The sequence below is a fragment of the Gadus chalcogrammus genome, chromosome 12 (assembly GCF_026213295.1).
Source record: "Gadus chalcogrammus isolate NIFS_2021 chromosome 12, NIFS_Gcha_1.0, whole genome shotgun sequence".
NCBI classification, from domain to species: domain Eukaryota; kingdom Metazoa; phylum Chordata; class Actinopteri; order Gadiformes; family Gadidae; genus Gadus; species Gadus chalcogrammus.
In genome coordinates, this window is record NC_079423.1 from 11,293,819 (window position 1) to 11,315,732 (window position 21,914).

The 21,914-nt window shown below is 44.5% G+C and overlaps 34 non-coding genes across 34 annotated transcripts; all 34 read left to right on the top strand.

Annotated features, from left to right (window-relative positions):
- The first annotated feature begins 404 nt into the window (after positions 1-404).
- Positions 405-523, top strand: LOC130398854 (5S ribosomal RNA). The gene has a single exon (XR_008901401.1). It is a non-coding gene; the product is annotated as a 5S ribosomal RNA (ribosomal RNA).
- A 529-nt stretch (positions 524-1,052) lies between these two features.
- On the top strand, positions 1,053-1,171 carry LOC130398855 (5S ribosomal RNA). The gene has a single exon (XR_008901402.1). It is a non-coding gene; the product is annotated as a 5S ribosomal RNA (ribosomal RNA).
- A 528-nt stretch (positions 1,172-1,699) lies between these two features.
- Positions 1,700-1,818, top strand: LOC130398856 (5S ribosomal RNA). The gene has a single exon (XR_008901403.1). It is a non-coding gene; the product is annotated as a 5S ribosomal RNA (ribosomal RNA).
- A 526-nt stretch (positions 1,819-2,344) lies between these two features.
- On the top strand, positions 2,345-2,463 carry LOC130398857 (5S ribosomal RNA). The gene has a single exon (XR_008901404.1). It is a non-coding gene; the product is annotated as a 5S ribosomal RNA (ribosomal RNA).
- Positions 2,464-2,991: 528 nt separating this feature from the next.
- Positions 2,992-3,110, top strand: LOC130398859 (5S ribosomal RNA). Its single transcript, XR_008901406.1, has one exon. It is a non-coding gene; the product is annotated as a 5S ribosomal RNA (ribosomal RNA).
- Positions 3,111-3,638: 528 nt separating this feature from the next.
- On the top strand, positions 3,639-3,757 carry LOC130398860 (5S ribosomal RNA). Its single transcript, XR_008901407.1, has one exon. It is a non-coding gene; the product is annotated as a 5S ribosomal RNA (ribosomal RNA).
- Positions 3,758-4,285: 528 nt separating this feature from the next.
- On the top strand, positions 4,286-4,404 carry LOC130398861 (5S ribosomal RNA). Its single transcript, XR_008901408.1, has one exon. It is a non-coding gene; the product is annotated as a 5S ribosomal RNA (ribosomal RNA).
- A 529-nt stretch (positions 4,405-4,933) lies between these two features.
- Positions 4,934-5,052, top strand: LOC130398862 (5S ribosomal RNA). Its single transcript, XR_008901409.1, has one exon. It is a non-coding gene; the product is annotated as a 5S ribosomal RNA (ribosomal RNA).
- A 529-nt stretch (positions 5,053-5,581) lies between these two features.
- Positions 5,582-5,700, top strand: LOC130398863 (5S ribosomal RNA). The gene has a single exon (XR_008901410.1). It is a non-coding gene; the product is annotated as a 5S ribosomal RNA (ribosomal RNA).
- A 529-nt stretch (positions 5,701-6,229) lies between these two features.
- LOC130398865 (5S ribosomal RNA) lies at positions 6,230-6,348 on the top strand. Its single transcript, XR_008901412.1, has one exon. It is a non-coding gene; the product is annotated as a 5S ribosomal RNA (ribosomal RNA).
- A 519-nt stretch (positions 6,349-6,867) lies between these two features.
- On the top strand, positions 6,868-6,986 carry LOC130398866 (5S ribosomal RNA). The gene has a single exon (XR_008901413.1). It is a non-coding gene; the product is annotated as a 5S ribosomal RNA (ribosomal RNA).
- Positions 6,987-7,505: 519 nt separating this feature from the next.
- LOC130398867 (5S ribosomal RNA) lies at positions 7,506-7,624 on the top strand. The gene has a single exon (XR_008901414.1). It is a non-coding gene; the product is annotated as a 5S ribosomal RNA (ribosomal RNA).
- Positions 7,625-8,153: 529 nt separating this feature from the next.
- Positions 8,154-8,272, top strand: LOC130398868 (5S ribosomal RNA). Its single transcript, XR_008901415.1, has one exon. It is a non-coding gene; the product is annotated as a 5S ribosomal RNA (ribosomal RNA).
- Positions 8,273-8,801: 529 nt separating this feature from the next.
- LOC130398870 (5S ribosomal RNA) lies at positions 8,802-8,920 on the top strand. The gene has a single exon (XR_008901416.1). It is a non-coding gene; the product is annotated as a 5S ribosomal RNA (ribosomal RNA).
- A 528-nt stretch (positions 8,921-9,448) lies between these two features.
- On the top strand, positions 9,449-9,567 carry LOC130398871 (5S ribosomal RNA). Its single transcript, XR_008901417.1, has one exon. It is a non-coding gene; the product is annotated as a 5S ribosomal RNA (ribosomal RNA).
- Positions 9,568-10,096: 529 nt separating this feature from the next.
- LOC130398872 (5S ribosomal RNA) lies at positions 10,097-10,215 on the top strand. The gene has a single exon (XR_008901418.1). It is a non-coding gene; the product is annotated as a 5S ribosomal RNA (ribosomal RNA).
- A 529-nt stretch (positions 10,216-10,744) lies between these two features.
- On the top strand, positions 10,745-10,863 carry LOC130398873 (5S ribosomal RNA). The gene has a single exon (XR_008901419.1). It is a non-coding gene; the product is annotated as a 5S ribosomal RNA (ribosomal RNA).
- A 528-nt stretch (positions 10,864-11,391) lies between these two features.
- LOC130398874 (5S ribosomal RNA) lies at positions 11,392-11,510 on the top strand. Its single transcript, XR_008901420.1, has one exon. It is a non-coding gene; the product is annotated as a 5S ribosomal RNA (ribosomal RNA).
- Positions 11,511-12,039: 529 nt separating this feature from the next.
- Positions 12,040-12,158, top strand: LOC130398875 (5S ribosomal RNA). Its single transcript, XR_008901421.1, has one exon. It is a non-coding gene; the product is annotated as a 5S ribosomal RNA (ribosomal RNA).
- A 529-nt stretch (positions 12,159-12,687) lies between these two features.
- Positions 12,688-12,806, top strand: LOC130398877 (5S ribosomal RNA). Its single transcript, XR_008901423.1, has one exon. It is a non-coding gene; the product is annotated as a 5S ribosomal RNA (ribosomal RNA).
- Positions 12,807-13,335: 529 nt separating this feature from the next.
- LOC130398878 (5S ribosomal RNA) lies at positions 13,336-13,454 on the top strand. Its single transcript, XR_008901424.1, has one exon. It is a non-coding gene; the product is annotated as a 5S ribosomal RNA (ribosomal RNA).
- A 529-nt stretch (positions 13,455-13,983) lies between these two features.
- LOC130398879 (5S ribosomal RNA) lies at positions 13,984-14,102 on the top strand. Its single transcript, XR_008901425.1, has one exon. It is a non-coding gene; the product is annotated as a 5S ribosomal RNA (ribosomal RNA).
- A 529-nt stretch (positions 14,103-14,631) lies between these two features.
- On the top strand, positions 14,632-14,750 carry LOC130398880 (5S ribosomal RNA). Its single transcript, XR_008901426.1, has one exon. It is a non-coding gene; the product is annotated as a 5S ribosomal RNA (ribosomal RNA).
- A 529-nt stretch (positions 14,751-15,279) lies between these two features.
- Positions 15,280-15,398, top strand: LOC130398881 (5S ribosomal RNA). Its single transcript, XR_008901427.1, has one exon. It is a non-coding gene; the product is annotated as a 5S ribosomal RNA (ribosomal RNA).
- Positions 15,399-15,927: 529 nt separating this feature from the next.
- Positions 15,928-16,046, top strand: LOC130398882 (5S ribosomal RNA). Its single transcript, XR_008901428.1, has one exon. It is a non-coding gene; the product is annotated as a 5S ribosomal RNA (ribosomal RNA).
- A 529-nt stretch (positions 16,047-16,575) lies between these two features.
- Positions 16,576-16,694, top strand: LOC130398883 (5S ribosomal RNA). Its single transcript, XR_008901429.1, has one exon. It is a non-coding gene; the product is annotated as a 5S ribosomal RNA (ribosomal RNA).
- A 529-nt stretch (positions 16,695-17,223) lies between these two features.
- Positions 17,224-17,342, top strand: LOC130398884 (5S ribosomal RNA). The gene has a single exon (XR_008901430.1). It is a non-coding gene; the product is annotated as a 5S ribosomal RNA (ribosomal RNA).
- A 528-nt stretch (positions 17,343-17,870) lies between these two features.
- Positions 17,871-17,989, top strand: LOC130398885 (5S ribosomal RNA). The gene has a single exon (XR_008901431.1). It is a non-coding gene; the product is annotated as a 5S ribosomal RNA (ribosomal RNA).
- Positions 17,990-18,518: 529 nt separating this feature from the next.
- On the top strand, positions 18,519-18,637 carry LOC130398886 (5S ribosomal RNA). The gene has a single exon (XR_008901432.1). It is a non-coding gene; the product is annotated as a 5S ribosomal RNA (ribosomal RNA).
- A 529-nt stretch (positions 18,638-19,166) lies between these two features.
- LOC130398888 (5S ribosomal RNA) lies at positions 19,167-19,285 on the top strand. The gene has a single exon (XR_008901434.1). It is a non-coding gene; the product is annotated as a 5S ribosomal RNA (ribosomal RNA).
- A 528-nt stretch (positions 19,286-19,813) lies between these two features.
- Positions 19,814-19,932, top strand: LOC130398889 (5S ribosomal RNA). The gene has a single exon (XR_008901435.1). It is a non-coding gene; the product is annotated as a 5S ribosomal RNA (ribosomal RNA).
- A 529-nt stretch (positions 19,933-20,461) lies between these two features.
- Positions 20,462-20,580, top strand: LOC130398891 (5S ribosomal RNA). Its single transcript, XR_008901436.1, has one exon. It is a non-coding gene; the product is annotated as a 5S ribosomal RNA (ribosomal RNA).
- A 529-nt stretch (positions 20,581-21,109) lies between these two features.
- Positions 21,110-21,228, top strand: LOC130398892 (5S ribosomal RNA). The gene has a single exon (XR_008901437.1). It is a non-coding gene; the product is annotated as a 5S ribosomal RNA (ribosomal RNA).
- A 529-nt stretch (positions 21,229-21,757) lies between these two features.
- Positions 21,758-21,876, top strand: LOC130398893 (5S ribosomal RNA). Its single transcript, XR_008901438.1, has one exon. It is a non-coding gene; the product is annotated as a 5S ribosomal RNA (ribosomal RNA).
- Positions 21,877-21,914: the final 38 nt, after the last annotated feature.

Here is a 21,914-nt window from a genome sequence, read left to right on the forward strand (position 1 = left end):
TATTTTTGTGAAACATGAGGACAGTATAGTGATACTGCCAGCAGGGAGCACCAGAGAGCTGAACCGACAGTTGTACATTTCTTAAACTTTCACCAACACAAACACGCACGCTCACTTCAGATCATGGGAGGACGTCAAAAAATCACCACCCATTCTCTGACACTTTAACCGTTAACCTTGGTTCAAACATTTAACATCACACGCACACGCAGTGTATTTCAGATAATTAATGAATTCAGATGTCACAATGATCGTTTACATGGATAAGGAGTCCTACTGAATCAATTACTGCCGTTTATATCTAACTAATGATTGTTTTTGTAAAAGTGTAACGTCGAGCCTCAGCAGCTTTCTCACTCCTTATGTGCTACTGTATAAAACCTGGTTTTGCGCCTGCACTAATTGCTTACGGCCATACCACCCTGAACACGCCCGATCTCGTCTGATCTCGGAAGCTAAGCAGGGTCGGGCCTGGTTAGTACTTGGATGGGAGACCGCCTGGGAATACCAGGTGCTGTAAGCTTTTCTTTTTCAACTCGAGCTCATTGACTCCGTGGCCTACCGTGGCGTACCGTGACCTGATGTTTACTGCCAACCGCTTTGGAGGATTTAAGCAACATACAAAAACTGACAACGTCTCTCAAAACTATTTTTGTGAAACATGAGGACAGTATAGTGATACTGCCAGCAGGGAGCACCAGAGAGCTGAACCGACAGTTGTACATTTCTTAAACTTTCACCAACACAAACACGCACGCTCACTTCAGATCATGGGAGGACGTCAAAAAATCACCACCCATTCTCTGACACTTTAACCGTTAACCTTGGTTCAAACATTTAACATCACACGCACACGCAGTGTATTTCAGATAATTAATGAATTCAGATGTCACAATGATCGTTTACATGGATAAGGAGTCCTACTGAATCAATTACTGCCGTTTATATCTAACTAATGATTGTTTTTGTAAAGAGTGTAACGTCGAGCCTCAGCAGCTTTCTCACTCCTTATGTGCTACTGTATAAAACCTGGTTTTGCGCCTGCACTAATTGCTTACGGCCATACCACCCTGAACACGCCCGATCTCGTCTGATCTCGGAAGCTAAGCAGGGTCGGGCCTGGTTAGTACTTGGATGGGAGACCGCCTGGGAATACCAGGTGCTGTAAGCTTTTCTTTTTCAACTCGAGCTCATTGACTCCGTGGCCTACCGTGGCGTACCGTGACCTGATGTTTACTGCCAACCGCTTTGGAGGATTTAAGCAACATACAAAGACTGACAACGTCTCTCAAAACTATTTTTGTGAAACATGAGGACAGTATAGTGATACTGCCAGCAGGGAGCACCAGAGAGCTGAACCGACAGTTGTACATTTCTTAAACTTTCACCAACACAAACACGCACGCTCACTTCAGATCATGGGAGGACGTCAAAAAATCACCACCCATTCTCTGACACTTTAACCGTTAACCTTGGTTCAAACATTTAACATCACACGCACACGCAGTGTATTTCAGATAATTAATGAATTCAGATGTCACAATGATCGTTTACATGGATAAGGAGTCCTACTGAATCAATTACTGCCGTTTATATCTAACTAATGATTGTTTTTGTAAAAGTGTAACGTCGAGCCTCAGCAGCTTTCTCACTCCTTATGTGCTACTGTATAAAACCTGGTTTTGCGCCTGCACTAATTGCTTACGGCCATACCACCCTGAACACGCCCGATCTCGTCTGATCTCGGAAGCTAAGCAGGGTCGGGCCTGGTTAGTACTTGGATGGGAGACCGCCTGGGAATACCAGGTGCTGTAAGCTTTTCTTTTTCAACTCGAGCTCATTGACTCCGTGGCCTACCGTGGGACCGTGACCTGATGTTTACTGCCAACCGCTTTGGAGGATTTAAGCAACATACAAAAACTGACAACGTCTCTCAAAACTATTTTTGTGAAACATGAGGACAGTATAGTGATACTGCCAGCAGGGAGCACCAGAGAGCTGAACCGACAGTTGTACATTTCTTAAACTTTCACCAACACAAACACGCACGCTCACTTCAGATCATGGGAGGACGTCAAAAAATCACCACCCATTCTCTGACACTTTAACCGTTAACCTTGGTTCAAACATTTAACATCACACGCACACGCAGTGTATTTCAGATAATTAATGAATTCAGATGTCACAATGATCGTTTACATGGATAAGGAGTCCTACTGAATCAATTACTGCCGTTTATATCTAACTAATGATTGTTTTTGTAAAAGTGTAACGTCGAGCCTCAGCAGCTTTCTCACTCCTTATGTGCTACTGTATAAAACCTGGTTTTGCGCCTGCACTAATTGCTTACGGCCATACCACCCTGAACACGCCCGATCTCGTCTGATCTCGGAAGCTAAGCAGGGTCGGGCCTGGTTAGTACTTGGATGGGAGACCGCCTGGGAATACCAGGTGCTGTAAGCTTTTCTTTTTCAACTCGAGCTCATTGACTCCGTGGCCTACCGTGGCGTACCGTGACCTGATGTTTACTGCCAACCGCTTTGGAGGATTTAAGCAACATACAAAAACTGACAACGTCTCTCAAAACTATTTTTGTGAAACATGAGGACAGTATAGTGATACTGCCAGCAGGGAGCACCAGAGAGCTGAACCGACAGTTGTACATTTCTTAAACTTTCACCAACACAAACACGCACGCTCACTTCAGATCATGGGAGGACGTCAAAAAATCACCACCCATTCTCTGACACTTTAACCGTTAACCTTGGTTCAAACATTTAACATCACACGCACACGCAGTGTATTTCAGATAATTAATGAATTCAGATGTCACAATGATCGTTTACATGGATAAGGAGTCCTACTGAATCAATTACTGCCGTTTATATCTAACTAATGATTGTTTTTGTAAAAGTGTAACGTCGAGCCTCAGCAGCTTTCTCACTCCTTATGTGCTACTGTATAAAACCTGGTTTTGCGCCTGCACTAATTGCTTACGGCCATACCACCCTGAACACGCCCGATCTCGTCTGATCTCGGAAGCTAAGCAGGGTCGGGCCTGGTTAGTACTTGGATGGGAGACCGCCTGGGAATACCAGGTGCTGTAAGCTTTTCTTTTTCAACTCGAGCTCATTGACTCCGTGGCCTACCGTGGCGTACCGTGACCTGATGTTTACTGCCAACCGCTTTGGAGGATTTAAGCAACATACAAAAACTGACAACGTCTCTCAAAACTATTTTTGTGAAACATGAGGACAGTATAGTGATACTGCCAGCAGGGAGCACCAGAGAGCTGAACCGACAGTTGTACATTTCTTAAACTTTCACCAACACAAACACGCACGCTCACTTCAGATCATGGGAGGACGTCAAAAAATCACCACCCATTCTCTGACACTTTAACCGTTAACCTTGGTTCAAACATTTAACATCACACGCACACGCAGTGTATTTCAGATAATTAATGAATTCAGATGTCACAATGATCGTTTACATGGATAAGGAGTCCTACTGAATCAATTACTGCCGTTTATATCTAACTAATGATTGTTTTTGTAAAAGTGTAACGTCGAGCCTCAGCAGCTTTCTCACTCCTTATGTGCTACTGTATAAAACCTGGTTTTGCGCCTGCACTAATTGCTTACGGCCATACCACCCTGAACACGCCCGATCTCGTCTGATCTCGGAAGCTAAGCAGGGTCGGGCCTGGTTAGTACTTGGATGGGAGACCGCCTGGGAATACCAGGTGCTGTAAGCTTTTCTTTTTCAACTCGAGCTCATTGACTCCGTGGCCTACCGTGGCGTACCGTGACCTGATGTTTACTGCCAACCGCTTTGGAGGATTTAAGCAACATACAAAAACTGACAACGTCTCTCAAAACTATTTTTGTGAAACATGAGGACAGTATAGTGATACTGCCAGCAGGGAGCACCAGAGAGCTGAACCGACAGTTGTACATTTCTTAAACTTTCACCAACACAAACACGCACGCTCACTTCAGATCATGGGAGGACGTCAAAAAATCACCACCCATTCTCTGACACTTTAACCGTTAACCTTGGTTCAAACATTTAACATCACACGCACACGCAGTGTATTTCAGATAATTAATGAATTCAGATGTCACAATGATCGTTTACATGGATAAGGAGTCCTACTGAATCAATTACTGCCGTTTATATCTAACTAATGATTGTTTTTGTAAAAGTGTAACGTCGAGCCTCAGCAGCTTTCTCACTCCTTATGTGCTACTGTATAAAACCTGGTTTTGCGCCTGCACTAATTGCTTACGGCCATACCACCCTGAACACGCCCGATCTCGTCTGATCTCGGAAGCTAAGCAGGGTCGGGCCTGGTTAGTACTTGGATGGGAGACCGCCTGGGAATACCAGGTGCTGTAAGCTTTTTCTTTTTCAACTCGAGCTCATTGACTCCGTGGCCTACCGTGGCGTACCGTGACCTGATGTTTACTGCCAACCGCTTTGGAGGATTTAAGCAACATACAAAAACTGACAACGTCTCTCAAAACTATTTTTGTGAAACATGAGGACAGTATAGTGATACTGCCAGCAGGGAGCACCAGAGAGCTGAACCGACAGTTGTACATTTCTTAAACTTTCACCAACACAAACACGCACGCTCACTTCAGATCATGGGAGGACGTCAAAAAATCACCACCCATTCTCTGACACTTTAACCGTTAACCTTGGTTCAAACATTTAACATCACACGCACACGCAGTGTATTTCAGATAATTAATGAATTCAGATGTCACAATGATCGTTTACATGGATAAGGAGTCCTACTGAATCAATTACTGCCGTTTATATCTAACTAATGATTGTTTTTGTAAGAGTGTAACGTCGAGCCTCAGCAGCTTTCTCACTCCTTATGTGCTACTGTATAAAACCTGGTTTTGCGCCTGCACTAATTGCTTACGGCCATACCACCCTGAACACGCCCGATCTCGTCTGATCTCGGAAGCTAAGCAGGGTCGGGCCTGGTTAGTACTTGGATGGGAGACCGCCTGGGAATACCAGGTGCTGTAAGCTTTTTCTTTTTCAACTCGAGCTCATTGCCTCCGTGGCCTACCGTGGCGTACCGTGACCTGATGTTTACTGCCAACCGCTTTGGAGGATTTAAGCAACATACAAAAACTGACAACGTCTCTCAAAACTATTTTTGTGAAACATGAGGACAGTATAGTGATACTGCCAGCAGGGAGCACCAGAGAGCTGAACCGACAGTTGTACATTTCTTAAACTTTCACCAACACAAACACGCACGCTCACTTCAGATCATGGGAGGACGTCAAAAAATCACCACCCATTCTCTGACACTTTAACCGTTAACCTTGGTTCAAACATTTAACATCACACGCACACGCAGTGTATTTCAGATAATTAATGAATTCAGATGTCACAATGATCGTTTACATGGATAAGGAGTCCTACTGAATCAATTACTGCCGTTTATATCTAACTAATGATTGTTTTTGTAAAAGTGTAACGTCGAGCCTCAGCAGCTTTCTCACTCCTTATGTGCTACTGTATAAAACCTGGTTTTGCGCCTGCACTAATTGCTTACGGCCATACCACCCTGAACACGCCCGATCTCGTCTGATCTCGGAAGCTAAGCAGGGTCGGGCCTGGTTAGTACTTGGATGGGAGACCGCCTGGGAATACCAGGTGCTGTAAGCTTTTTCTTTTTCAACTCGAGCTCATTGCCTCCGTGGCCTACCGTGGCGTACCGTGACCTGATGTTTACTGCCAACCGCTTTGGAGGATTTAAGCAACATACAAAAACTGACAACGTCTCTCAAAACTATTTTTGTGAAACATGAGGACAGTATAGTGATACTGCCAGCAGGGAGCACCAGAGAGCTGAACCGACAGTTGTACATTTCTTAAACTTTCACCAACACAAACACGCACGCTCACTTCAGATCATGGGAGGACGTCAAAAAATCACCACCCATTCTCTGACACTTTAACCGTTAACCTTGGTTCAAACATTTAACATCACACGCACACGCAGTGTATTTCAGATAATTAATGAATTCAGATGTCACAATGATCGTTTACATGGATAAGGAGTCCTACTGAATCAATTACTGCCGTTTATATCTAACTAATGATTGTTTTTGTAAAAGTGTAACGTCGAGCCTCAGCAGCTTTCTCACTCCTTATGTGCTACTGTATAAAACCTGGTTTTGCGCCTGCACTAATTGCTTACGGCCATACCACCCTGAACACGCCCGATCTCGTCTGATCTCGGAAGCTAAGCAGGGTCGGGCCTGGTTAGTACTTGGATGGGAGACCGCCTGGGAATACCAGGTGCTGTAAGCTTTTTCTTTTTCAACTCGAGCTCATTGACTCCGTGGCGTACCGTGACCTGATGTTTACTGCCAACCGCTTTGGAGGATTTAAGCAACATACAAAAACTGACAACGTCTCTCAAAACTATTTTTGTGAAACATGAGGACAGTATAGTGATACTGCCAGCAGGGAGCACCAGAGAGCTGAACCGACAGTTGTACATTTCTTAAACTTTCACCAACACAAACACGCACGCTCACTTCAGATCATGGGAGGACGTCAAAAAATCACCACCCATTCTCTGACACTTTAACCGTTAACCTTGGTTCAAACATTTAACATCACACGCACACGCAGTGTATTTCAGATAATTAATGAATTCAGATGTCACAATGATCGTTTACATGGATAAGGAGTCCTACTGAATCAATTACTGCCGTTTATATCTAACTAATGATTGTTTTTGTAAAAGTGTAACGTCGAGCCTCAGCAGCTTTCTCACTCCTTATGTGCTACTGTATAAAACCTGGTTTTGCGCCTGCACTAATTGCTTACGGCCATACCACCCTGAACACGCCCGATCTCGTCTGATCTCGGAAGCTAAGCAGGGTCGGGCCTGGTTAGTACTTGGATGGGAGACCGCCTGGGAATACCAGGTGCTGTAAGCTTTTTCTTTTTCAACTCGAGCTCATTGACTCCGTGGCGTACCGTGACCTGATGTTTACTGCCAACCGCTTTGGAGGATTTAAGCAACATACAAAAACTGACAACGTCTCTCAAAACTATTTTTGTGAAACATGAGGACAGTATAGTGATACTGCCAGCAGGGAGCACCAGAGAGCTGAACCGACAGTTGTACATTTCTTAAACTTTCACCAACACAAACACGCACGCTCACTTCAGATCATGGGAGGACGTCAAAAAATCACCACCCATTCTCTGACACTTTAACCGTTAACCTTGGTTCAAACATTTAACATCACACGCACACGCAGTGTATTTCAGATAATTAATGAATTCAGATGTCACAATGATCGTTTACATGGATAAGGAGTCCTACTGAATCAATTACTGCCGTTTATATCTAACTAATGATTGTTTTTGTAAAAGTGTAACGTCGAGCCTCAGCAGCTTTCTCACTCCTTATGTGCTACTGTATAAAACCTGGTTTTGCGCCTGCACTAATTGCTTACGGCCATACCACCCTGAACACGCCCGATCTCGTCTGATCTCGGAAGCTAAGCAGGGTCGGGCCTGGTTAGTACTTGGATGGGAGACCGCCTGGGAATACCAGGTGCTGTAAGCTTTTTCTTTTTCAACTCGAGCTCATTGACTCCGTGGCCTACCGTGGCGTACCGTGACCTGATGTTTACTGCCAACCGCTTTGGAGGATTTAAGCAACATACAAAAACTGACAACGTCTCTCAAAACTATTTTTGTGAAACATGAGGACAGTATAGTGATACTGCCAGCAGGGAGCACCAGAGAGCTGAACCGACAGTTGTACATTTCTTAAACTTTCACCAACACAAACACGCACGCTCACTTCAGATCATGGGAGGACGTCAAAAAATCACCACCCATTCTCTGACACTTTAACCGTTAACCTTGGTTCAAACATTTAACATCACACGCACACGCAGTGTATTTCAGATAATTAATGAATTCAGATGTCACAATGATCGTTTACATGGATAAGGAGTCCTACTGAATCAATTACTGCCGTTTATATCTAACTAATGATTGTTTTTGTAAAAGTGTAACGTCGAGCCTCAGCAGCTTTCTCACTCCTTATGTGCTACTGTATAAAACCTGGTTTTGCGCCTGCACTAATTGCTTACGGCCATACCACCCTGAACACGCCCGATCTCGTCTGATCTCGGAAGCTAAGCAGGGTCGGGCCTGGTTAGTACTTGGATGGGAGACCGCCTGGGAATACCAGGTGCTGTAAGCTTTTTCTTTTTCAACTCGAGCTCATTGACTCCGTGGCCTACCGTGGCGTACCGTGACCTGATGTTTACTGCCAACCGCTTTGGAGGATTTAAGCAACATACAAAAACTGACAACGTCTCTCAAAACTATTTTTGTGAAACATGAGGACAGTATAGTGATACTGCCAGCAGGGAGCACCAGAGAGCTGAACCGACAGTTGTACATTTCTTAAACTTTCACCAACACAAACACGCACGCTCACTTCAGATCATGGGAGGACGTCAAAAAATCACCACCCATTCTCTGACACTTTAACCGTTAACCTTGGTTCAAACATTTAACATCACACGCACACGCAGTGTATTTCAGATAATTAATGAATTCAGATGTCACAATGATCGTTTACATGGATAAGGAGTCCTACTGAATCAATTACTGCCGTTTATATCTAACTAATGATTGTTTTTGTAAAAGTGTAACGTCGAGCCTCAGCAGCTTTCTCACTCCTTATGTGCTACTGTATAAAACCTGGTTTTGCGCCTGCACTAATTGCTTACGGCCATACCACCCTGAACACGCCCGATCTCGTCTGATCTCGGAAGCTAAGCAGGGTCGGGCCTGGTTAGTACTTGGATGGGAGACCGCCTGGGAATACCAGGTGCTGTAAGCTTTTTCTTTTTCAACTCGAGCTCATTGACTCCGTGGCCTACCGTGGCGTACCGTGACCTGATGTTTACTGCCAACCGCTTTGGAGGATTTAAGCAACATACAAAAACTGACAACGTCTCTCAAAACTATTTTTGTGAAACATGAGGACAGTATAGTGATACTGCCAGCAGGGAGCACCAGAGAGCTGAACCGACAGTTGTACATTTCTTAAACTTTCACCAACACAAACACGCACGCTCACTTCAGATCATGGGAGGACGTCAAAAAATCACCACCCATTCTCTGACACTTTAACCGTTAACCTTGGTTCAAACATTTAACATCACACGCACACGCAGTGTATTTCAGATAATTAATGAATTCAGATGTCACAATGATCGTTTACATGGATAAGGAGTCCTACTGAATCAATTACTGCCGTTTATATCTAACTAATGATTGTTTTTGTAAAGTGTAACGTCGAGCCTCAGCAGCTTTCTCACTCCTTATGTGCTACTGTATAAAACCTGGTTTTGCGCCTGCACTAATTGCTTACGGCCATACCACCCTGAACACGCCCGATCTCGTCTGATCTCGGAAGCTAAGCAGGGTCGGGCCTGGTTAGTACTTGGATGGGAGACCGCCTGGGAATACCAGGTGCTGTAAGCTTTTTCTTTTTCAACTCGAGCTCATTGCCTCCGTGGCCTACCGTGGCGTACCGTGACCTGATGTTTACTGCCAACCGCTTTGGAGGATTTAAGCAACATACAAAAACTGACAACGTCTCTCAAAACTATTTTTGTGAAACATGAGGACAGTATAGTGATACTGCCAGCAGGGAGCACCAGAGAGCTGAACCGACAGTTGTACATTTCTTAAACTTTCACCAACACAAACACGCACGCTCACTTCAGATCATGGGAGGACGTCAAAAAATCACCACCCATTCTCTGACACTTTAACCGTTAACCTTGGTTCAAACATTTAACATCACACGCACACGCAGTGTATTTCAGATAATTAATGAATTCAGATGTCACAATGATCGTTTACATGGATAAGGAGTCCTACTGAATCAATTACTGCCGTTTATATCTAACTAATGATTGTTTTTGTAAAAGTGTAACGTCGAGCCTCAGCAGCTTTCTCACTCCTTATGTGCTACTGTATAAAACCTGGTTTTGCGCCTGCACTAATTGCTTACGGCCATACCACCCTGAACACGCCCGATCTCGTCTGATCTCGGAAGCTAAGCAGGGTCGGGCCTGGTTAGTACTTGGATGGGAGACCGCCTGGGAATACCAGGTGCTGTAAGCTTTTTCTTTTTCAACTCGAGCTCATTGCCTCCGTGGCCTACCGTGGCGTACCGTGACCTGATGTTTACTGCCAACCGCTTTGGAGGATTTAAGCAACATACAAAAACTGACAACGTCTCTCAAAACTATTTTTGTGAAACATGAGGACAGTATAGTGATACTGCCAGCAGGGAGCACCAGAGAGCTGAACCGACAGTTGTACATTTCTTAAACTTTCACCAACACAAACACGCACGCTCACTTCAGATCATGGGAGGACGTCAAAAAATCACCACCCATTCTCTGACACTTTAACCGTTAACCTTGGTTCAAACATTTAACATCACACGCACACGCAGTGTATTTCAGATAATTAATGAATTCAGATGTCACAATGATCGTTTACATGGATAAGGAGTCCTACTGAATCAATTACTGCCGTTTATATCTAACTAATGATTGTTTTTGTAAAAGTGTAACGTCGAGCCTCAGCAGCTTTCTCACTCCTTATGTGCTACTGTATAAAACCTGGTTTTGCGCCTGCACTAATTGCTTACGGCCATACCACCCTGAACACGCCCGATCTCGTCTGATCTCGGAAGCTAAGCAGGGTCGGGCCTGGTTAGTACTTGGATGGGAGACCGCCTGGGAATACCAGGTGCTGTAAGCTTTTCTTTTTCAACTCGAGCTCATTGACTCCGTGGCCTACCGTGGCGTACCGTGACCTGATGTTTACTGCCAACCGCTTTGGAGGATTTAAGCAACATACAAAAACTGACAACGTCTCTCAAAACTATTTTTGTGAAACATGAGGACAGTATAGTGATACTGCCAGCAGGGAGCACCAGAGAGCTGAACCGACAGTTGTACATTTCTTAAACTTTCACCAACACAAACACGCACGCTCACTTCAGATCATGGGAGGACGTCAAAAAATCACCACCCATTCTCTGACACTTTAACCGTTAACCTTGGTTCAAACATTTAACATCACACGCACACGCAGTGTATTTCAGATAATTAATGAATTCAGATGTCACAATGATCGTTTACATGGATAAGGAGTCCTACTGAATCAATTACTGCCGTTTATATCTAACTAATGATTGTTTTTGTAAAAGTGTAACGTCGAGCCTCAGCAGCTTTCTCACTCCTTATGTGCTACTGTATAAAACCTGGTTTTGCGCCTGCACTAATTGCTTACGGCCATACCACCCTGAACACGCCCGATCTCGTCTGATCTCGGAAGCTAAGCAGGGTCGGGCCTGGTTAGTACTTGGATGGGAGACCGCCTGGGAATACCAGGTGCTGTAAGCTTTTTCTTTTTCAACTCGAGCTCATTGACTCCGTGGCCTACCGTGGCGTACCGTGACCTGATGTTTACTGCCAACCGCTTTGGAGGATTTAAGCAACATACAAAAACTGACAACGTCTCTCAAAACTATTTTTGTGAAACATGAGGACAGTATAGTGATACTGCCAGCAGGGAGCACCAGAGAGCTGAACCGACAGTTGTACATTTCTTAAACTTTCACCAACACAAACACGCACGCTCACTTCAGATCATGGGAGGACGTCAAAAAATCACCACCCATTCTCTGACACTTTAACCGTTAACCTTGGTTCAAACATTTAACATCACACGCACACGCAGTGTATTTCAGATAATTAATGAATTCAGATGTCACAATGATCGTTTACATGGATAAGGAGTCCTACTGAATCAATTACTGCCGTTTATATCTAACTAATGATTGTTTTTGTAAAAGTGTAACGTCGAGCCTCAGCAGCTTTCTCACTCCTTATGTGCTACTGTATAAAACCTGGTTTTGCGCCTGCACTAATTGCTTACGGCCATACCACCCTGAACACGCCCGATCTCGTCTGATCTCGGAAGCTAAGCAGGGTCGGGCCTGGTTAGTACTTGGATGGGAGACCGCCTGGGAATACCAGGTGCTGTAAGCTTTTTCTTTTTCAACTCGAGCTCATTGACTCCGTGGCCTACCGTGGCGTACCGTGACCTGATGTTTACTGCCAACCGCTTTGGAGGATTTAAGCAACATACAAAAACTGACAACGTCTCTCAAAACTATTTTTGTGAAACATGAGGACAGTATAGTGATACTGCCAGCAGGGAGCACCAGAGAGCTGAACCGACAGTTGTACATTTCTTAAACTTTCACCAACACAAACACGCACGCTCACTTCAGATCATGGGAGGACGTCAAAAAATCACCACCCATTCTCTGACACTTTAACCGTTAACCTTGGTTCAAACATTTAACATCACACGCACACGCAGTGTATTTCAGATAATTAATGAATTCAGATGTCACAATGATCGTTTACATGGATAAGGAGTCCTACTGAATCAATTACTGCCGTTTATATCTAACTAATGATTGTTTTTGTAAAAGTGTAACGTCGAGCCTCAGCAGCTTTCTCACTCCTTATGTGCTACTGTATAAAACCTGGTTTTGCGCCTGCACTAATTGCTTACGGCCATACCACCCTGAACACGCCCGATCTCGTCTGATCTCGGAAGCTAAGCAGGGTCGGGCCTGGTTAGTACTTGGATGGGAGACCGCCTGGGAATACCAGGTGCTGTAAGCTTTTTCTTTTTCAACTCGAGCTCATTGACTCCGTGGCCTACCGTGGCGTACCGTGACCTGATGTTTACTGCCAACCGCTTTGGAGGATTTAAGCAACATACAAAAACTGACAACGTCTCTCAAAACTATTTTTGTGAAACATGAGGACAGTATAGTGATACTGCCAGCAGGGAGCACCAGAGAGCTGAACCGACAGTTGTACATTTCTTAAACTTTCACCAACACAAACACGCACGCTCACTTCAGATCATGGGAGGACGTCAAAAAATCACCACCCATTCTCTGACACTTTAACCGTTAACCTTGGTTCAAACATTTAACATCACACGCACACGCAGTGTATTTCAGATAATTAATGAATTCAGATGTCACAATGATCGTTTACATGGATAAGGAGTCCTACTGAATCAATTACTGCCGTTTATATCTAACTAATGATTGTTTTTGTAAAAGTGTAACGTCGAGCCTCAGCAGCTTTCTCACTCCTTATGTGCTACTGTATAAAACCTGGTTTTGCGCCTGCACTAATTGCTTACGGCCATACCACCCTGAACACGCCCGATCTCGTCTGATCTCGGAAGCTAAGCAGGGTCGGGCCTGGTTAGTACTTGGATGGGAGACCGCCTGGGAATACCAGGTGCTGTAAGCTTTTTCTTTTTCAACTCGAGCTCATTGACTCCGTGGCCTACCGTGGCGTACCGTGACCTGATGTTTACTGCCAACCGCTTTGGAGGATTTAAGCAACATACAAAAACTGACAACGTCTCTCAAAACTATTTTTGTGAAACATGAGGACAGTATAGTGATACTGCCAGCAGGGAGCACCAGAGAGCTGAACCGACAGTTGTACATTTCTTAAACTTTCACCAACACAAACACGCACGCTCACTTCAGATCATGGGAGGACGTCAAAAAATCACCACCCATTCTCTGACACTTTAACCGTTAACCTTGGTTCAAACATTTAACATCACACGCACACGCAGTGTATTTCAGATAATTAATGAATTCAGATGTCACAATGATCGTTTACATGGATAAGGAGTCCTACTGAATCAATTACTGCCGTTTATATCTAACTAATGATTGTTTTTGTAAAAGTGTAACGTCGAGCCTCAGCAGCTTTCTCACTCCTTATGTGCTACTGTATAAAACCTGGTTTTGCGCCTGCACTAATTGCTTACGGCCATACCACCCTGAACACGCCCGATCTCGTCTGATCTCGGAAGCTAAGCAGGGTCGGGCCTGGTTAGTACTTGGATGGGAGACCGCCTGGGAATACCAGGTGCTGTAAGCTTTTTCTTTTTCAACTCGAGCTCATTGCCTCCGTGGCCTACCGTGGCGTACCGTGACCTGATGTTTACTGCCAACCGCTTTGGAGGATTTAAGCAACATACAAAAACTGACAACGTCTCTCAAAACTATTTTTGTGAAACATGAGGACAGTATAGTGATACTGCCAGCAGGGAGCACCAGAGAGCTGAACCGACAGTTGTACATTTCTTAAACTTTCACCAACACAAACACGCACGCTCACTTCAGATCATGGGAGGACGTCAAAAAATCACCACCCATTCTCTGACACTTTAACCGTTAACCTTGGTTCAAACATTTAACATCACACGCACACGCAGTGTATTTCAGATAATTAATGAATTCAGATGTCACAATGATCGTTTACATGGATAAGGAGTCCTACTGAATCAATTACTGCCGTTTATATCTAACTAATGATTGTTTTTGTAAAAGTGTAACGTCGAGCCTCAGCAGCTTTCTCACTCCTTATGTGCTACTGTATAAAACCTGGTTTTGCGCCTGCACTAATTGCTTACGGCCATACCACCCTGAACACGCCCGATCTCGTCTGATCTCGGAAGCTAAGCAGGGTCGGGCCTGGTTAGTACTTGGATGGGAGACCGCCTGGGAATACCAGGTGCTGTAAGCTTTTTCTTTTTCAACTCGAGCTCATTGACTCCGTGGCCTACCGTGGCGTACCGTGACCTGATGTTTACTGCCAACCGCTTTGGAGGATTTAAGCAACATACAAAAACTGACAACGTCTCTCAAAACTATTTTTGTGAAACATGAGGACAGTATAGTGATACTGCCAGCAGGGAGCACCAGAGAGCTGAACCGACAGTTGTACATTTCTTAAACTTTCACCAACACAAACACGCACGCTCACTTCAGATCATGGGAGGACGTCAAAAAATCACCACCCATTCTCTGACACTTTAACCGTTAACCTTGGTTCAAACATTTAACATCACACGCACACGCAGTGTATTTCAGATAATTAATGAATTCAGATGTCACAATGATCGTTTACATGGATAAGGAGTCCTACTGAATCAATTACTGCCGTTTATATCTAACTAATGATTGTTTTTGTAAAAGTGTAACGTCGAGCCTCAGCAGCTTTCTCACTCCTTATGTGCTACTGTATAAAACCTGGTTTTGCGCCTGCACTAATTGCTTACGGCCATACCACCCTGAACACGCCCGATCTCGTCTGATCTCGGAAGCTAAGCAGGGTCGGGCCTGGTTAGTACTTGGATGGGAGACCGCCTGGGAATACCAGGTGCTGTAAGCTTTTTCTTTTTCAACTCGAGCTCATTGACTCCGTGGCCTACCGTGGCGTACCGTGACCTGATGTTTACTGCCAACCGCTTTGGAGGATTTAAGCAACATACAAAAACTGACAACGTCTCTCAAAACTATTTTTGTGAAACATGAGGACAGTATAGTGATACTGCCAGCAGGGAGCACCAGAGAGCTGAACCGACAGTTGTACATTTCTTAAACTTTCACCAACACAAACACGCACGCTCACTTCAGATCATGGGAGGACGTCAAAAAATCACCACCCATTCTCTGACACTTTAACCGTTAACCTTGGTTCAAACATTTAACATCACACGCACACGCAGTGTATTTCAGATAATTAATGAATTCAGATGTCACAATGATCGTTTACATGGATAAGGAGTCCTACTGAATCAATTACTGCCGTTTATATCTAACTAATGATTGTTTTTGTAAAAGTGTAACGTCGAGCCTCAGCAGCTTTCTCACTCCTTATGTGCTACTGTATAAAACCTGGTTTTGCGCCTGCACTAATTGCTTACGGCCATACCACCCTGAACACGCCCGATCTCGTCTGATCTCGGAAGCTAAGCAGGGTCGGGCCTGGTTAGTACTTGGATGGGAGACCGCCTGGGAATACCAGGTGCTGTAAGCTTTTTCTTTTTCAACTCGAGCTCATTGACTCCGTGGCCTACCGTGGCGTACCGTGACCTGATGTTTACTGCCAACCGCTTTGGAGGATTTAAGCAACATACAAAAACTGACAACGTCTCTCAAAACTATTTTTGTGAAACATGAGGACAGTATAGTGATACTGCCAGCAGGGAGCACCAGAGAGCTGAACCGACAGTTGTACATTTCTTAAACTTTCACCAACACAAACACGCACGCTCACTTCAGATCATGGGAGGACGTCAAAAAATCACCACCCATTCTCTGACACTTTAACCGTTAACCTTGGTTCAAACATTTAACATCACACGCACACGCAGTGTATTTCAGATAATTAATGAATTCAGATGTCACAATGATCGTTTACATGGATAAGGAGTCCTACTGAATCAATTACTGCCGTTTATATCTAACTAATGATTGTTTTTGTAAAAGTGTAACGTCGAGCCTCAGCAGCTTTCTCACTCCTTATGTGCTACTGTATAAAACCTGGTTTTGCGCCTGCACTAATTGCTTACGGCCATACCACCCTGAACACGCCCGATCTCGTCTGATCTCGGAAGCTAAGCAGGGTCGGGCCTGGTTAGTACTTGGATGGGAGACCGCCTGGGAATACCAGGTGCTGTAAGCTTTTTCTTTTTCAACTCGAGCTCATTGACTCCGTGGCCTACCGTGGCGTACCGTGACCTGATGTTTACTGCCAACCGCTTTGGAGGATTTAAGCAACATACAAAAACTGACAACGTCTCTCAAAACTATTTTTGTGAAACATGAGGACAGTATAGTGATACTGCCAGCAGGGAGCACCAGAGAGCTGAACCGACAGTTGTACATTTCTTAAACTTTCACCAACACAAACACGCACGCTCACTTCAGATCATGGGAGGACGTCAAAAAATCACCACCCATTCTCTGACACTTTAACCGTTAACCTTGGTTCAAACATTTAACATCACACGCACACGCAGTGTATTTCAGATAATTAATGAATTCAGATGTCACAATGATCGTTTACATGGATAAGGAGTCCTACTGAATCAATTACTGCCGTTTATATCTAACTAATGATTGTTTTTGTAAAAGTGTAACGTCGAGCCTCAGCAGCTTTCTCACTCCTTATGTGCTACTGTATAAAACCTGGTTTTGCGCCTGCACTAATTGCTTACGGCCATACCACCCTGAACACGCCCGATCTCGTCTGATCTCGGAAGCTAAGCAGGGTCGGGCCTGGTTAGTACTTGGATGGGAGACCGCCTGGGAATACCAGGTGCTGTAAGCTTTTCTTTTTCAACTCGAGCTCATTGACTCCGTGGCCTACCGTGGCGTACCGTGACCTGATGTTTACTGCCAACCGCTTTGGAGGATTTAAGCAACATACAAAAACTGACAACGTCTCTCAAAACTATTTTTGTGAAACATGAGGACAGTATAGTGATACTGCCAGCAGGGAGCACCAGAGAGCTGAACCGACAGTTGTACATTTCTTAAACTTTCACCAACACAAACACGCACGCTCACTTCAGATCATGGGAGGACGTCAAAAAATCACCACCCATTCTCTGACACTTTAACCGTTAACCTTGGTTCAAACATTTAACATCACACGCACACGCAGTGTATTTCAGATAATTAATGAATTCAGATGTCACAATGATCGTTTACATGGATAAGGAGTCCTACTGAATCAATTACTGCCGTTTATATCTAACTAATGATTGTTTTTGTAAAAGTGTAACGTCGAGCCTCAGCAGCTTTCTCACTCCTTATGTGCTACTGTATAAAACCTGGTTTTGCGCCTGCACTAATTGCTTACGGCCATACCACCCTGAACACGCCCGATCTCGTCTGATCTCGGAAGCTAAGCAGGGTCGGGCCTGGTTAGTACTTGGATGGGAGACCGCCTGGGAATACCAGGTGCTGTAAGCTTTTTCTTTTTCAACTCGAGCTCATTGACTCCGTGGCCTACCGTGGCGTACCGTGACCTGATGTTTACTGCCAACCGCTTTGGAGGATTTAAGCAACATACAAAAACTGACAACGTCTCTCAAAACTATTTTTGTGAAACATGAGGACAGTATAGTGATACTGCCAGCAGGGAGCACCAGAGAGCTGAACCGACAGTTGTACATTTCTTAAACTTTCACCAACACAAACACGCACGCTCACTTCAGATCATGGGAGGACGTCAAAAAATCACCACCCATTCTCTGACACTTTAACCGTTAACCTTGGTTCAAACATTTAACATCACACGCACACGCAGTGTATTTCAGATAATTAATGAATTCAGATGTCACAATGATCGTTTACATGGATAAGGAGTCCTACTGAATCAATTACTGCCGTTTATATCTAACTAATGATTGTTTTTGTAAAAGTGTAACGTCGAGCCTCAGCAGCTTTCTCACTCCTTATGTGCTACTGTATAAAACCTGGTTTTGCGCCTGCACTAATTGCTTACGGCCATACCACCCTGAACACGCCCGATCTCGTCTGATCTCGGAAGCTAAGCAGGGTCGGGCCTGGTTAGTACTTGGATGGGAGACCGCCTGGGAATACCAGGTGCTGTAAGCTTTTTCTTTTTCAACTCGAGCTCATTGCCTCCGTGGCCTACCGTGGCGTACCGTGACCTGATGTTTACTGCCAACCGCTTTGGAGGATTTAAGCAACATACAAAAACTGACAACGTCTCTCAAAACTATTTTTGTGAAACATGAGGACAGTATAGTGATACTGCCAGCAGGGAGCACCAGAGAGCTGAACCGACAGTTGTACATTTCTTAAACTTTCACCAACACAAACACGCACGCTCACTTCAGATCATGGGAGGACGTCAAAAAATCACCACCCATTCTCTGACACTTTAACCGTTAACCTTGGTTCAAACATTTAACATCACACGCACACGCAGTGTATTTCAGATAATTAATGAATTCAGATGTCACAATGATCGTTTACATGGATAAGGAGTCCTACTGAATCAATTACTGCCGTTTATATCTAACTAATGATTGTTTTTGTAAAAGTGTAACGTCGAGCCTCAGCAGCTTTCTCACTCCTTATGTGCTACTGTATAAAACCTGGTTTTGCGCCTGCACTAATTGCTTACGGCCATACCACCCTGAACACGCCCGATCTCGTCTGATCTCGGAAGCTAAGCAGGGTCGGGCCTGGTTAGTACTTGGATGGGAGACCGCCTGGGAATACCAGGTGCTGTAAGCTTTTCTTTTTCAACTCGAGCTCATTGACTCCGTGGCCTACCGTGGCGTACCGTGACCTGATGTTTACTGCCAACCGCTTTGGAGGATTTAAGCAACATACAAAAACTGACAACGTCTCTCAAAACTATTTTTGTGAAACATGAGGACAGTATAGTGATACTGCCAGCAGGGAGCACCAGAGAGCTGAACCGACAGTTGTACATTTCTTAAACTTTCACCAACACAAACACGCACGCTCACTTCAGATCATGGGAGGACGTCAAAAAATCACCACCCATTCTCTGACACTTTAACCGTTAACCTTGGTTCAAACATTTAACATCACACGCACACGCAGTGTATTTCAGATAATTAATGAATTCAGATGTCACAATGATCGTTTACATGGATAAGGAGTCCTACTGAATCAATTACTGCCGTTTATATCTAACTAATGATTGTTTTTGTAAAAGTGTAACGTCGAGCCTCAGCAGCTTTCTCACTCCTTATGTGCTACTGTATAAAACCTGGTTTTGCGCCTGCACTAATTGCTTACGGCCATACCACCCTGAACACGCCCGATCTCGTCTGATCTCGGAAGCTAAGCAGGGTCGGGCCTGGTTAGTACTTGGATGGGAGACCGCCTGGGAATACCAGGTGCTGTAAGCTTTTTCTTTTTCAACTCGAGCTCATTGACTCCGTGGCCTACCGTGGCGTACCGTGACCTGATGTTTACTGCCAACCGCTTTGGAGGATTTAAGCAACATACAAAAACTGACAACGTCTCTCAAAACTATTTTTGTGAAACATGAGGACAGTATAGTGATACTGCCAGCAGGGAGCACCAGAGAGCTGAACCGACAGTTGTACATTTCTTAAACTTTCACCAACACAAACACGCACGCTCACTTCAGATCATGGGAGGACGTCAAAAAATCACCACCCATTCTCTGACACTTTAACCGTTAACCTTGGTTCAAACATTTAACATCACACGCACACGCAGTGTATTTCAGATAATTAATGAATTCAGATGTCACAATGATCGTTTACATGGATAAGGAGTCCTACTGAATCAATTACTGCCGTTTATATCTAACTAATGATTGTTTTTGTAAAAGTGTAACGTCGAGCCTCAGCAGCTTTCTCACTCCTTATGTGCTACTGTATAAAACCTGGTTTTGCGCCTGCACTAATTGCTTACGGCCATACCACCCTGAACACGCCCGATCTCGTCTGATCTCGGAAGCTAAGCAGGGTCGGGCCTGGTTAGTACTTGGATGGGAGACCGCCTGGGAATACCAGGTGCTGTAAGCTTTTTCTTTTTCAACTCGAGCTCATTGCCTCCGTGGCCTACCGTGGCGTACCGTGACCTGATGTTTACTGCCAACCGCTTTGGAGGATTTAAGCAACATACAAAAACTGACAACGTCTCTCAAAACTATTTTTGTGAAACATGAGGACAGTATAGTGATACTGCCAGCAGGGAGCACCAGAGAGCTGAACCGACAGTTGTACATTTCTTAAACTTTCACCAACACAAACACGCACGCTCACTTCAGATCATGGGAGGACGTCAAAAAATCACCACCCATTCTCTGACACTTTAACCGTTAACCTTGGTTCAAACATTTAACATCACACGCACACGCAGTGTATTTCAGATAATTAATGAATTCAGATGTCACAATGATCGTTTACATGGATAAGGAGTCCTACTGAATCAATTACTGCCGTTTATATCTAACTAATGATTGTTTTTGTAAAAGTGTAACGTCGAGCCTCAGCAGCTTTCTCACTCCTTATGTGCTACTGTATAAAACCTGGTTTTGCGCCTGCACTAATTGCTTACGGCCATACCACCCTGAACACGCCCGATCTCGTCTGATCTCGGAAGCTAAGCAGGGTCGGGCCTGGTTAGTACTTGGATGGGAGACCGCCTGGGAATACCAGGTGCTGTAAGCTTTTTCTTTTTCAACTCGAGCTCATTGCCTCCGTGGCCTACCGTGGCGTACCGTGACCTGATGTTTACTGCCAACCGCTTTGGAGGATTTAAGCAACATACAAAAACTGACAACGTCTCTCAAAACTATTTTTGTGAAACATGAGGACAGTATAGTGATACTGCCAGCAGGGAGCACCAGAGAGCTGAACCGACAGTTGTACATTTCTTAAACTTTCACCAACACAAACACGCACGCTCACTTCAGATCATGGGAGGACGTCAAAAAATCACCACCCATTCTCTGACACTTTAACCGTTAACCTTGGTTCAAACATTTAACATCACACGCACACGCAGTGTATTTCAGATAATTAATGAATTCAGATGTCACAATGATCGTTTACATGGATAAGGAGTCCTACTGAATCAATTACTGCCGTTTATATCTAACTAATGATTGTTTTTGTAAAAGTGTAACGTCGAGCCTCAGCAGCTTTCTCACTCCTTATGTGCTACTGTATAAAACCTGGTTTTGCGCCTGCACTAATTGCTTACGGCCATACCACCCTGAACACGCCCGATCTCGTCTGATCTCGGAAGCTAAGCAGGGTCGGGCCTGGTTAGTACTTGGATGGGAGACCGCCTGGGAATACCAGGTGCTGTAAGCTTTTTCTTTTTCAACTCGAGCTCATTGACTCCGTGGCCT